General features: G+C 49.3%; 3 pseudogenes; all 3 read right to left on the minus strand.

Annotated features, from left to right (window-relative positions):
* Nucleotides 1-2,835: 2,835 nt before the first annotated feature.
* Nucleotides 2,836-2,967, minus strand: LOC146066115 (U2 spliceosomal RNA; annotated as a pseudogene).
* A 4,236-nt stretch (nt 2,968-7,203) lies between these two features.
* On the minus strand, nt 7,204-7,335 carry LOC146066116 (U2 spliceosomal RNA; annotated as a pseudogene).
* Nucleotides 7,336-11,571: 4,236 nt separating this feature from the next.
* On the minus strand, nt 11,572-11,703 carry LOC146066117 (U2 spliceosomal RNA; annotated as a pseudogene).
* Between the last annotated feature and the right edge of the window lie 819 nt (nt 11,704-12,522).

Genomic DNA, 12,522 nt, shown 5'->3' on the forward strand with positions numbered 1-12,522 from the left:
TGCACAGGACTATGGTGTATTCTCTACAGTGCATTGCTGTTTTTAATCTGGCACATTACAATACATAACTATACTTTACTTAACTATTTACTCTCTAATGGTTAACCAAATTTCTAAGGTGGCTGGCCACACCCCCTCTGGAGACTAGCCACACCCATTAGTGGGCCCCTGTTACTTCATTCCCCGGGAGTACTTCATCACCCAGCTGACACTGTCTGGAGTAGAGGGTAACACAAATTGGGAAATAAAGACAAAACTATGAATTATAGTGGTTGGGGGGGCAGGACAGGTAACTTTTATTCAGTATTCTTATAAAAAGTAGCGAAAAAAAAAAACACACAAACTTTTACATATAAGGACATACAAACGTTTTATTAAAAAGGATATTTCTATCCTCACATAGGGGGATATTTTGGTTCACTCTTTCTGACAAATTCCTTCTTAGATGGACAAAACCATGTGCACTGCAGGTGGGGCAGATGTTACTTGTGCAGAGAGAGTTAGATTTGGGTGGCGTTTTACTTCAAAGTGAGATCTATATTGCAGTGTAGAAATAAAGCAGCCAGTATTTGCCCTGCACAGAAACAATATAACTCACCCAAATCTAATTCTCTCTGCACATTTTACATCTGCCCACCTGCAGTGCACATGGTTTTGTCCATCAAAGGAATTTGTCAGAAAGTGTGAACCAGAATAACCCCCATAGTGTGGCCACCAATGTCACTAATCCCCTTTTGGTTTAATAGACTTGGTGAATCTTCGAGTGTTAGTGTTTTTTACTCAGGTATGTTAATTATATACAATTGTTTGTCAGCACAAACTCAATAAACAAATGTCTCACTCTAATATGTTACACTGGTATTATCCTCATTAATACGTCATTACCCCTTCAAAACGGAGCCAAATGTGGACGTGGAGATTAGTCTTATGCCCAATGTGTACCTGAGTAATCAGGCTTAGGTCCCTGTTATGGCCGTGGATTGGTTACAGTGTGTATGCTGAACGATGGGTATATGATTCCAATGGTATTTTAATTGTCAGCCTAGGTCTGAACCCTCTTATTTTAAACATGAGGTGCTGAGATTTGTAGTTTTACTCTGGAAAAAAAATGAAGCTGCACTCTCTGGGCGGGATGTACTAAAGGGAAAATGAGGTAAAACCCCCGTTTTACCGCATTTTCCTATGTATCATCACCGGTTCGCCCCGTTTTCGCTGGCCAGGGTATCGCCACCCAGAGGGTGGCGATACCCTATAGAAGCCTATGGGCTTCTTTCGCCGCCTGCCATACGCCGTCCACGCGCCGCCCCCCCCCTCCCGTCCTCCTTTAACCTCCTCCTCCCCCTGGTGTCACAGCCGGCAGGACATCCGGCTTCAGGGGGGAGGAGGAGACGCAGGAGGACGCTGGCAGCCGCCGGGAGGTGACGGAGACCCCCGCAGCCCACATCACAGGTATTGCGGGGGTCTCCGTTACCGCAGCCCGATGCTGGCCGCATATGTTAGTACATATGCGGTAGCATCGCGGCGGCTGCCGTGCGAAGGGCCGCGATGTATGTTGATACATCCCGCCCTCTAAGCACTGAGGGGTAAATTTACTAAGATGGGAGTTTTATTGAAGATGTTCCCATAGCAACCAATCATATTCTATCTATCTTCTAGAAGGTGCTAAATAAATTAGAAGTAGAATCTGGTTACTATGGACAATACCCCATCTTCAATAAAACTCCCATCTTTGTAAATTTACCCCTGAGATTACTGATGAGTTTGAAGAAACTCAGGGAGCCCGAGGTGTGCTCCCACCACCAGTGCTGTGCCTAAACACATGCATAGGGGGTCGTGCGTTCGAATGGACCCTCTCCCAAAGGAGAAGGGCCCCGTTACTCCCCTAACCCCTCTCAGTCATAAGGCCGAAGAGGGGAAAAAGGGGATCGGAAGTGTCAGGACGGTGGGTCCTCCCCACCCGAAGGTTTGGAGAGACCCGCATAAGGCTTCCCTCCACCTTACGGCTCGGGGTCGTCCTCGGGGGGACCGAAGCTCTCCCCAAAAGGATGAGAGCTTCGGTACATTGGGGAGTGAATGGCCCATAAGGGTCAAACGCACAACCCAAAATAACAAGTGACACACTACAGAAAACAGAAAACGTGAAAAGTGCACGAACGTGAGAAGAAAATAAATAAATAATAAAGAGGACCCCAGCCAGAAGGCCAGGGTGGGGGTGTGAAAAATTGTACCACCCCATCCAAAAGGACGAGGTAAGGATGTGCAGCCTAACCTAGAGGGGAAGTGCGCAGTGCAAGTGCTTACTTGTGCAAGGTGATTTTTGGGATCACCCGTGCAGGTTCGGCACCCCCTAGTTTCCCCGGGGCACAGTGCAGCCTCGGACTCCAGACAGCTGACCGACCAGCGTCCGACCAAGTGTTTCTCTGCTCCCATCCTAGGGCACTTTCCAGCCCCTGGCATGGTAATGGGTACTCCACTGGGCTTTTCGAATGACTCCCTTAGGGGTTGAGGAAGAGGAATCTACTCAGTCTCAGTGTTTCTCCAATCCCAAGGTTAAGGTACTAAGCTGGGCTTTTCGCGGTCTCCCCATCAGAGGCTACGAACCTCTGGAACAGGAGCCATCTACTCAGCCCCAGCCTTTCTCTGCTCCCTGGGAATGGATACTAGACATAGCCTTTCGCTATTCCATCCTTCGGGGCTACGAACCCCGTCAAGAGAGCCAAACTACTAGGCCCAGTGTTTCTCCCCCCCTCCTACCAGTGGGTTTACGGAAACAACACCTCCTACCACTGGCAGAGGTGAAGGTACTCAGCCAGACTTTTCACCACTCCCAGGCATGAGGGGTCCAAAACCCTCCACCCATCAGAGCAGCTACTCAGTCCAGCCTTTCTCTATTCTCTGCCAGAGGCCAGTCCATACCCACTGATAAGAACAGATACTACACTTGATCATAGCCAAAAGGCCTGAGATTACTGATAATTAAAATAATTTGAATAAAGTGTACAATATAACATGGAGTAAAATTGGGGTACTTTTTTGGACACAAATGTGAACCCCCTACCTCATCATGGTGACCTCATCAGGTGGGTCCCTAACCTGCCTAATACTGACATTTTATAAATGTATCCAGGTCTTATCTATAATAGTGCCCATTCTAAATTGTAAAGCAAGGAGCTATACTTATTAAAAGCACCTAAAGGGGTGTACACACGGGGAGATTTTGGCTAATGGACAATTTTGACTAAGCAATTTTGGGAGAGATTTTGGCTAGATGCACTGGAGATTTTGACTAAGCGATTTTGTCTAAGCAATGATAGTCTATAAGCCCATACACACTTGACGATTTTCAGCTGAAAATCGGTCAAAACTGCAGTTTTGAGCAATTTTCAGCTGAAAATCGCCCAGTGTGTATGCCCCAGAGATTGCCTACTAGCGATGATGCGCGCTCCCGCATCATCGCTGGGAAAGTGGTTCATCTTCTGGTTTTACCAGCAGATGTGGCGACGATGGATGGTTTTTCATCCATCATCGCCATGTGTGTACGCTGCCCTGGGCTGAAAGATTAACCACTTTCAGCCCACTGCCCCCCCACCCCCTTACCTGTCATACTCACCCTGCAGGATTGGTCCGAGCTGCCCCGCTCAGACTGCTGCTGCGGCTGGATGCTGCAGAGCCTTGCTCCCCCCCCTGTCTGCCACTCTTGTCCTCCTGGGTCCCAGCTCTGTCACCCGGCTACACTGACTGACACGCTGACGCCCCACCTCCCTACACCCTGCTCCCTCCACCTCCCTCTGTCCTGCTCCACATGGAGCACCACTGTCCACCAATGTTTTCCTTTTTAAACCAGTAATATATACATTGCTGGCATGTGCCAGCATTGTATATATTACTGGTACCACTGGGCACCAATGAGATCCTTAAGCCAGTAATATATACATTGCTGGCATGTGCCAGCAATGTATATATGACTGGCACCACTGGGCACCAATGAGTTTCATAAGCCAGTAAAATATATATTTCTGGTACGTTCCAGCAATGTATATATCACTGGCACAACTGGGCACCAATGACATTCATAAGGAAGTAATATATAGATTGCTGGCACATGCCAGCAATCTATATATCACTGGCACCACTGGGCACCAATGACATTCTTAAGCCAGTAATATATAGATTGCTGGCACATGCCAGCAATGTATATACTACTGGCACCACTACCCACCAATGATTATTTACTGAATTTATTAGCCAGTAATATATACCCGGCTGTGTCAGAGCAGGTCCATCCGTCTGTGGCACGGCAATTTCAACTGACGCGCCGGCTCCGGACTCCTGAGCCAATCGGAGCTAGTGGCCAGGCAACCAATCAGGCGCTGTCACGCTGCGAGCTTCGATTAGCTTGTGAGTCACAACCTGGCACATCATTTCAAATAGCCGCGCCACGGACAGATAGACCTGTTCTGAGACATGTAGGTTTCCCACCGCTCTGCCCCGGCTGTATCCTTTAACATGGAGTGCACAGAGTATAAAAGGGGAAGGGGGCTTTACTGCATACCCTCATTTTAACATTTTAACTCCTACCATGCTGAGATTTGTAGTGCCACACAGGAAAAAAATCAGGTAAATCACACTCTAAGGCTAAGCACAAAGGCCCTTATTCTAGTTCACTCTTTCTGACAAAATCCTTCTTAGATGGACAAAACCTTGTGCACTTCAGGGGGGGCAGCTGTAAAATGTGCAGAGAGAATTAGATTTGGGTGAGTTATTTTGTTTCTGTGCAGGCTAAATACTGACTTCTTTATTTTTACACTGCAATATAGATCTCACTTTGAAGTAAAACGCCACCCAAATCTAATTCTCTCTGCACAAGTAACATCTGCCCCCCTGCAGTGCACATGGTTTTGTCCATCTAAGAAGGATTTTGTCAGAAAGAGTGAACTAGAATAAGGCTCAAAGAGTCAGAGAATTTTCTGTACTCGGATTAAAGCTTGAGGTTGGAGTGACAAGGCTGAAACTGGTCATGCTTATTATGGAGACTGGGCTGGGAATGGTGATGCAACAATATCTGGGCTGGAACTAGTAAGGGGTAACATCGAGTCTGCTGAAAGCAGCAGCAAGAGCACTGAAGTAAACTAACACTAGTTCCGCTGATTACATCTATAGAACCTAGACCACTCATACATATGAGCAAAGAAATGTAGGGAATTGGGCGGGCAGCTGACATCTGTTTATGTCAGCTGTCCGCCCCCTGCATGTGCATCACGACCGCATTAGCATATGTACACCCAGCATTGTTATGGGAACGCCATTGAAACGCAGGGCGTACACATATGCTAATGACCCAGCCAAGTACCCCACACCCCACTCCACTCCACTCCCCCCCGCTCACAAGGCTGGGAGCATGCACCCGGGAAGCAGACTTCTTCTCATATGCACCCAGCTTATACACATGCACAGAAATGCTTCTGCGCATGCGCATAGTTCTATAGAATCTATAGAACTATGTATCATCACCGGTTCGCCCCGTTTTCGCTGGCCAGGGTATCGCCACCCAGAGGGTGGCGATACCCTATAGAAGCCTATGGGCTTCTTTCGCCGCCTGCCATACGCCGTCCACGCGCCGCCCCCCCCCCTCCCGTCCTCCTTTAACCTCCTCCTCCCCCTGGTGTCACAGCCGGCAGGACATCCGGCTTCAGGGGGGAGGAGGAGACGCAGGAGGACGCTGGCAGCCGCCGGGAGGTGACGGAGACCCCCGCAGCCCACATCACAGGTATCGCGGGGGTCTCCGTTACCGCAGCCCGATGCTGGCCGCATATGTTAGTACATATGCGGTAGCATCGCGGCGGCTGCCGTGCGAAGGGCCGCGATGTATGTTGATACATCCCGCCCTCTAAGCACTGAGGGGTAAATTTACTAAGATGGGAGTTTTATTGAAGATGTTCCCATAGCAACCAATCATATTCTATCTATCTTCTAGAAGGTGCTAAATAAATTAGAAGTAGAATCTGGTTACTATGGACAATACCCCATCTTCAATAAAACTCCCATCTTTGTAAATTTACCCCTGAGATTACTGATGAGTTTGAAGAAACTCAGGGAGCCCGAGGTGTGCTCCCACCACCAGTGCTGTGCCTAAACACATGCATAGGGGGTCGTGCGTTCGAATGGACCCTCTCCCAAAGGAGAAGGGCCCAGTTACTCCCCTAACCCCTCTCAGTCATAAGGCCGAAGAGGGGAAAAAGGGGATCGGTGGGTCCTCTTCACCAAAGCTTAGAGAGACCCGCTTTCCTCAACCCCCGGAAGTGTCAGGACGGTGGGTCCTCCCCACCCGAAGGTTTGGAGAGACCCGCATAAGGCTTCCCTCCACCTTACGGCTCGGGGTCGTCCTCGGGGGGACCGAAGCTCTCCCCAAAAGGATGAGAGCTTCGGTACATTGGGGAGTGAATGGCCCATAAGGGTCAAACGCACAACCCAAAATAACAAGTGACACACTACAGAAAACAGAAAACGTGAAAAGTGCACGAACGTGAGAAGAAAATAAATAAATAATAAAGAGGACCCCAGCCAGAAGGCCAGGGTGGGGGTGTGAAAAATTGTACTACCCCATCCAAAAGGACGAGGTAAGGATGTGCAGCCTAACCTAGAGGGGAAGTGCGCAGTGCAAGTGCTTACTTGTGCAAGGTGATTTTTGGGATCACCCGTGCAGGTTCGGCACCCCCTAGTTTCCCCGGGGCACAGTGCAGCCTCGGACTCCAGACAGCTGACCGACCAGCGTCCGACCAAGTGTTTCTCTGCTCCCATCCTAGGGCACTTTCCAGCCCCTGGCATGGTAATGGGTACTCCACTGGGCTTTTCGAATGACTCCCTTAGGGGTTGAGGAAGAGGAATCTACTCAGTCTCAGTGTTTCTCCAATCCCAAGGTTAAGGTACTAAGCTGGGCTTTTCGCGGTCTCCCCATCAGAGGCTACGAACCTCTGGAACAGGAGCCATCTACTCAGCCCCAGCCTTTCTCTGCTCCCTGGGAATGGATACTAGACATAGCCTTTCGCTATTCCATCCTTCGGGGCTACGAACCCCGTCAAGAGAGCCAAACTACTAGGCCCAGTGTTTCTCCCCCCCTCCTACCAGTGGGTTTACGGAAACAACACCTCCTACCACTGGCAGAGGTGAAGGTACTCAGCCAGACTTTTCACCACTCCCAGGCATGAGGGGTCCAAAACCCTCCACCCATCAGAGCAGCTACTCAGTCCAGCCTTTCTCTATTCTCTGCCAGAGGCCAGTCCATACCCACTGATAAGAACAGATACTACACTTGATCATAGCCAAAAGGCCTGAGATTACTGATAATTAAAATAATTTGAATAAAGTGTACAATATAACATGGAGTAAAATTGGGGTACTTTTTTGGACACAAATGTGAACCCCCTACCTTATCATGGTGACCTCATCAGGTGGGTCCCTAACCTGCCTAATACTGACATTTTATAAATGTATCCAGGTCTTATCTATAATAGTGCCCATTCTAAATTGTAAAGCAAGGAGCTATACTTATTAAAAGCACCTAAAGGGGTGTACACACGGGGAGATTTTGGCTAATGGACAATTTTGACTAAGCAATTTTGGGAGAGATTTTGGCTAGATGCACTGGAGATTTTGACTAAGCGATTTTGTCTAAGCAATGATAGTCTATAAGCCCATACACACTTGACGATTTTCAGCTGAAAATCGGTCAAAACTGCAGTTTTGAGCAATTTTCAGCTGAAAATCGCCCAGTGTGTATGCCCCAGAGATTGCCTACTAGCGATGATGCGCGCTCCCGCATCATCGCTGGGAAAGTGGTTCATCTTCTGGTTTTACCAGCAGATGTGGCGACGATGGATGGTTTTTCATCCATCATCGCCATGTGTGTACGCTGCCCTGGGCTGAAAGATTAACCACTTTCAGCCCACTGCCCCCCCACCCCCTTACCTGTCATACTCACCCTGCAGGATTGGTCCGAGCTGCCCCGCTCAGACTGCTGCTGCGGCTGGATGCTGCAGAGCCTTGCTCCCCCCCCTGTCTGCCACACTTGTCCTCCTGGGTCCCAGCTCTGTCACCCGGCTACACTGACTGACACGCTGACGCCCCACCTCCCTACACCCTGCTCCCTCCACCTCCCTCTGTCCTGCTCCACATGGAGCACCACTGTCCACCAATGTTTTCCTTTTTAAACCAGTAATATATACATTGCTGGCATGTGCCAGCATTGTATATATTACTGGTACCACTGGGCACCAATGAGATCCTTAAGCCAGTAATATATACATTGCTGGCATGTGCCAGCAATGTATATATGACTGGCACCACTGGGCACCAATGAGTTTCATAAGCCAGTAAAATATATATTTCTGGTACGTTCCAGCAATGTATATATCACTGGCGCAACTGGGCACCAATGACATTCATAAGGAAGTAATATATAGATTGCTGGCACATGCCAGCAATCTATATATCACTGGCACCACTGGGCACCAATGACATTCTTAAGCCAGTAATATATAGATTGCTGGCACATGCCAGCAATGTATATACTACTGGCACCACTACCCACCAATGATTATTTACTGAATTTATTAGCCAGTAATATATACCCGGCTGTGTCAGAGCAGGTCCATCCGTCTGTGGCACGGCAATTTCAACTGACGCGCCGGCTCCGGACACCTGAGCCAATCGGAGCTAGTGGCCAGGCAACCAATCAGGCGCTGTCACGCTGCGAGCTTCGATTAGCTTGTGAGTCACAACCTGGCACATCATTTCAAATAGCCGCGCCACGGACAGATAGACCTGTTCTGAGACATGTAGGTTTCCCACCGCTCTGCCCCGGCTGTATCCTTTAACATGGAGTGCACAGAGTATAAAAGGGGAAGGGGGCTTTACTGCATACCCTCATTTTAACATTTTAACTCCTACCATGCTGAGATTTGTAGTGCCACGCAGGAAAAAAATCAGGTAAATCACACTCTAAGGCTAAGCACAAAGGCCCTTATTCTAGTTCACTCTTTCTGACAAAATCCTTCTTAGATGGACAAAACCTTGTGCACTTCAGGGGGGGCAGCTGTAAAATGTGCAGAGAGAATTAGATTTGGGTGAGTTATTTTGTTTCTGTGCAGGCTAAATACTGACTTCTTTATTTTTACACTGCAATATAGATCTCACTTTGAAGTAAAACGCCACCCAAATCTAATTCTCTCTGCACAAGTAACATCTGCCCCCCTGCAGTGCACATGGTTTTGTCCATCTAAGAAGGATTTTGTCAGAAAGAGTGAACTAGAATAAGGCTCAAAGAGTCAGAGAATTTTCTGTACTCGGATTAAAGCTTGAGGTTGGAGTGACAAGGCTGAAACTGGTCATGCTTATTATGGAGACTGGGCTGGGAATGGTGATGCAACAATATCTGGGCTGGAACTAGTAAGGGGTAACATCGAGTCTGCTGAAAGCAGCAGCAAGAGCACTGAAGTAAACTAACACTAGTTCCGCTGATTACATCTATAGAACCTAGACCACTCATACATATGAGCAAAGAAATGTAGGGAATTGGGCGGGCAGCTGACATCTGTTTATGTCAGCTGTCCGCCCCCTGCATGTGCATCACGACCGCATTAGCATATGTACACCCAGCATTGTTATGGGAACGCCATTGAAACGCAGGGCGTACACATATGCTAATGACCCAGCCAAGTACCCCACACCCCACTCCACTCCACTCCCCCCCGCTCACAAGGCTGGGAGCATGCACCCGGGAAGCAGACTTCTTCTCATATGCACCCAGCTTATACACATGCACAGAAATGCTTCTGCGCATGCGCATAGTTCTATAGAATCTATAGAACTATGTATCATCACCGGTTCGCCCCGTTTTCGCTGGCCAGGGTATCGCCACCCAGAGGGTGGCGATACCCTATAGAAGCCTATGGGCTTCTTTCGCCGCCTGCCATACGCCGTCCACGCGCCGCCCCCCCCCCTCCCGTCCTCCTTTAACCTCCTCCTCCCCCTGGTGTCACAGCCGGCAGGACATCCGGCTTCAGGGGGAAGGAGGAGACGCAGGAGGACGCTGGCAGCCGCCGGGAGGTGACGGAGACCCCCGCAGCCCACATCACAGGTATCGCGGGGGTCTCCGTTACCGCAGCCCGATGCTGGCCGCATATGTTAGTACATATGCGGTAGCATCGCGGCGGCTGCCGTGCGAAGGGCCGCGATGTATGTTGATACATCCCGCCCTCTAAGCACTGAGGGGTAAATTTACTAAGATGGGAGTTTTATTGAAGATGTTCCCATAGCAACCAATCATATTCTATCTATCTTCTAGAAGGTGCTAAATAAATTAGAAGTAGAATCTGGTTACTATGGACAATACCCCATCTTCAATAAAACTCCCATCTTTGTAAATTTACCCCTGAGATTACTGATGAGTTTGAAGAAACTCAGGGAGCCCGAGGTGTGCTCCCACCACCAGTGCTGTGCCTAAACACATGCATAGGGGGTCGTGCGTTCGAATGGACCCTCTCCCAAAGGAGAAGGGCCCAGTTACTCCCCTAACCCCTCTCAGTCATAAGGCCGAAGAGGGGAAAAAGGGGATCGGTGGGTCCTCTTCACCAAAGCTTAGAGAGACCCGCTTTCCTCAACCCCCGGAAGTGTCAGGACGGTGGGTCCTCCCCACCCGAAGGTTTGGAGAGACCCGCATAAGGCTTCCCTCCACCTTACGGCTCGGGGTCGTCCTCGGGGGGACCGAAGCTCTCCCCAAAAGGATGAGAGCTTCGGTACATTGGGGAGTGAATGGCCCATAAGGGTCAAACGCACAACCCAAAATAACAAGTGACACACTACAGAAAACAGAAAACGTGAAAAGTGCACGAACGTGAGAAGAAAATAAATAAATAATAAAGAGGACCCCAGCCAGAAGGCCAGGGTGGGGGTGTGAAAAATTGTACTACCCCATCCAAAAGGACGAGGTAAGGATGTGCAGCCTAACCTAGAGGGGAAGTGCGCAGTGCAAGTGCTTACTTGTGCAAGGTGATTTTTGGGATCACCCGTGCAGGTTCGGCACCCCCTAGTTTCCCCGGGGCACAGTGCAGCCTCGGACTCCAGACAGCTGACCGACCAGCGTCCGACCAAGTGTTTCTCTGCTCCCATCCTAGGGCACTTTCCAGCCCCTGGCATGGTAATGGGTACTCCACTGGGCTTTTCGAATGACTCCCTTAGGGGTTGAGGAAGAGGAATCTACTCAGTCTCAGTGTTTCTCCAATCCCAAGGTTAAGGTACTAAGCTGGGCTTTTCGCGGTCTCCCCATCAGAGGCTACGAACCTCTGGAACAGGAGCCATCTACTCAGCCCCAGCCTTTCTCTGCTCCCTGGGAATGGATACTAGACATAGCCTTTCGCTATTCCATCCTTCGGGGCTACGAACCCCGTCAAGAGAGCCAAACTACTAGGCCCAGTGTTTCTCCCCCCCTCCTACCAGTGGGTTTACGGAAACAACACCTCCTACCACTGGCAGAGGTGAAGGTACTCAGCCAGACTTTTCACCACTCCCAGGCATGAGGGGTCCAAAACCCTCCACCCATCAGAGCAGCTACTCAGTCCAGCCTTTCTCTATTCTCTGCCAGAGGCCAGTCCATACCCACTGATAAGAACAGATACTACACTTGATCATAGCCAAAAGGCCTGAGATTACTGATAATTAAAATAATTTGAATAAAGTGTACAATATAACATGGAGTAAAATTGGGGTACTTTTTTGGACACAAATGTGAACCCCCTACCTTATCATGGTGACCTCATCAGGTGGGTCCCTAACCTGCCTAATACTGACATTTTATAAATGTATCCAGGTCTTATCTATAATAGTGCCCATTCTAAATTGTAAAGCAAGGAGCTATACTTATTAAAAGCACCTAAAGGGGTGTACACACGGGGAGATTTTGGCTAATGGACAATTTTGACTAAGCAATTTTGGGAGAGATTTTGGCTAGATGCACTGGAGATTTTGACTAAGCGATTTTGTCTAAGCAATGATAGTCTATAAGCCCATACACACTTGACGATTTTCAGCTGAAAATCGGTCAAAACTGCAGTTTTGAGCAATTTTCAGCTGAAAATCGCCCAGTGTGTATGCCCCAGAGATTGCCTACTAGCGATGATGCGCGCTCCCGCATCATCGCTGGGAAAGTGGTTCATCTTCTGGTTTTACCAGCAGATGTGGCGACGATGGATGGTTTTTCATCCATCATCGCCATGTGTGTACGCTGCCCTGGGCTGAAAGATTAACCACTTTCAGCCCACTGCCCCCCCACCCCCTTACCTGTCATACTCACCCTGCAGGATTGGTCCGAGCTGCCCCGCTCAGACTGCTGCTGCGGCTGGATGCTGCAGAGCCTTGCTCCCCCCCCTGTCTGCCACACTTGTCCTCCTGGGTCCCAGCTCTGTCACCCGGCTACACTGACTGACACGCTGACGCCCCACCTCCCTACACCCTGCTCCCTCCACCTCC

The sequence above is a fragment of the Crinia signifera genome, chromosome 3 (genome assembly GCF_055691185.1).
Source record: "Crinia signifera chromosome 3, ASM5569118v1, whole genome shotgun sequence".
In the NCBI taxonomy this organism is placed as follows: Eukaryota; Metazoa; Chordata; class Amphibia; order Anura; family Myobatrachidae; genus Crinia; species Crinia signifera.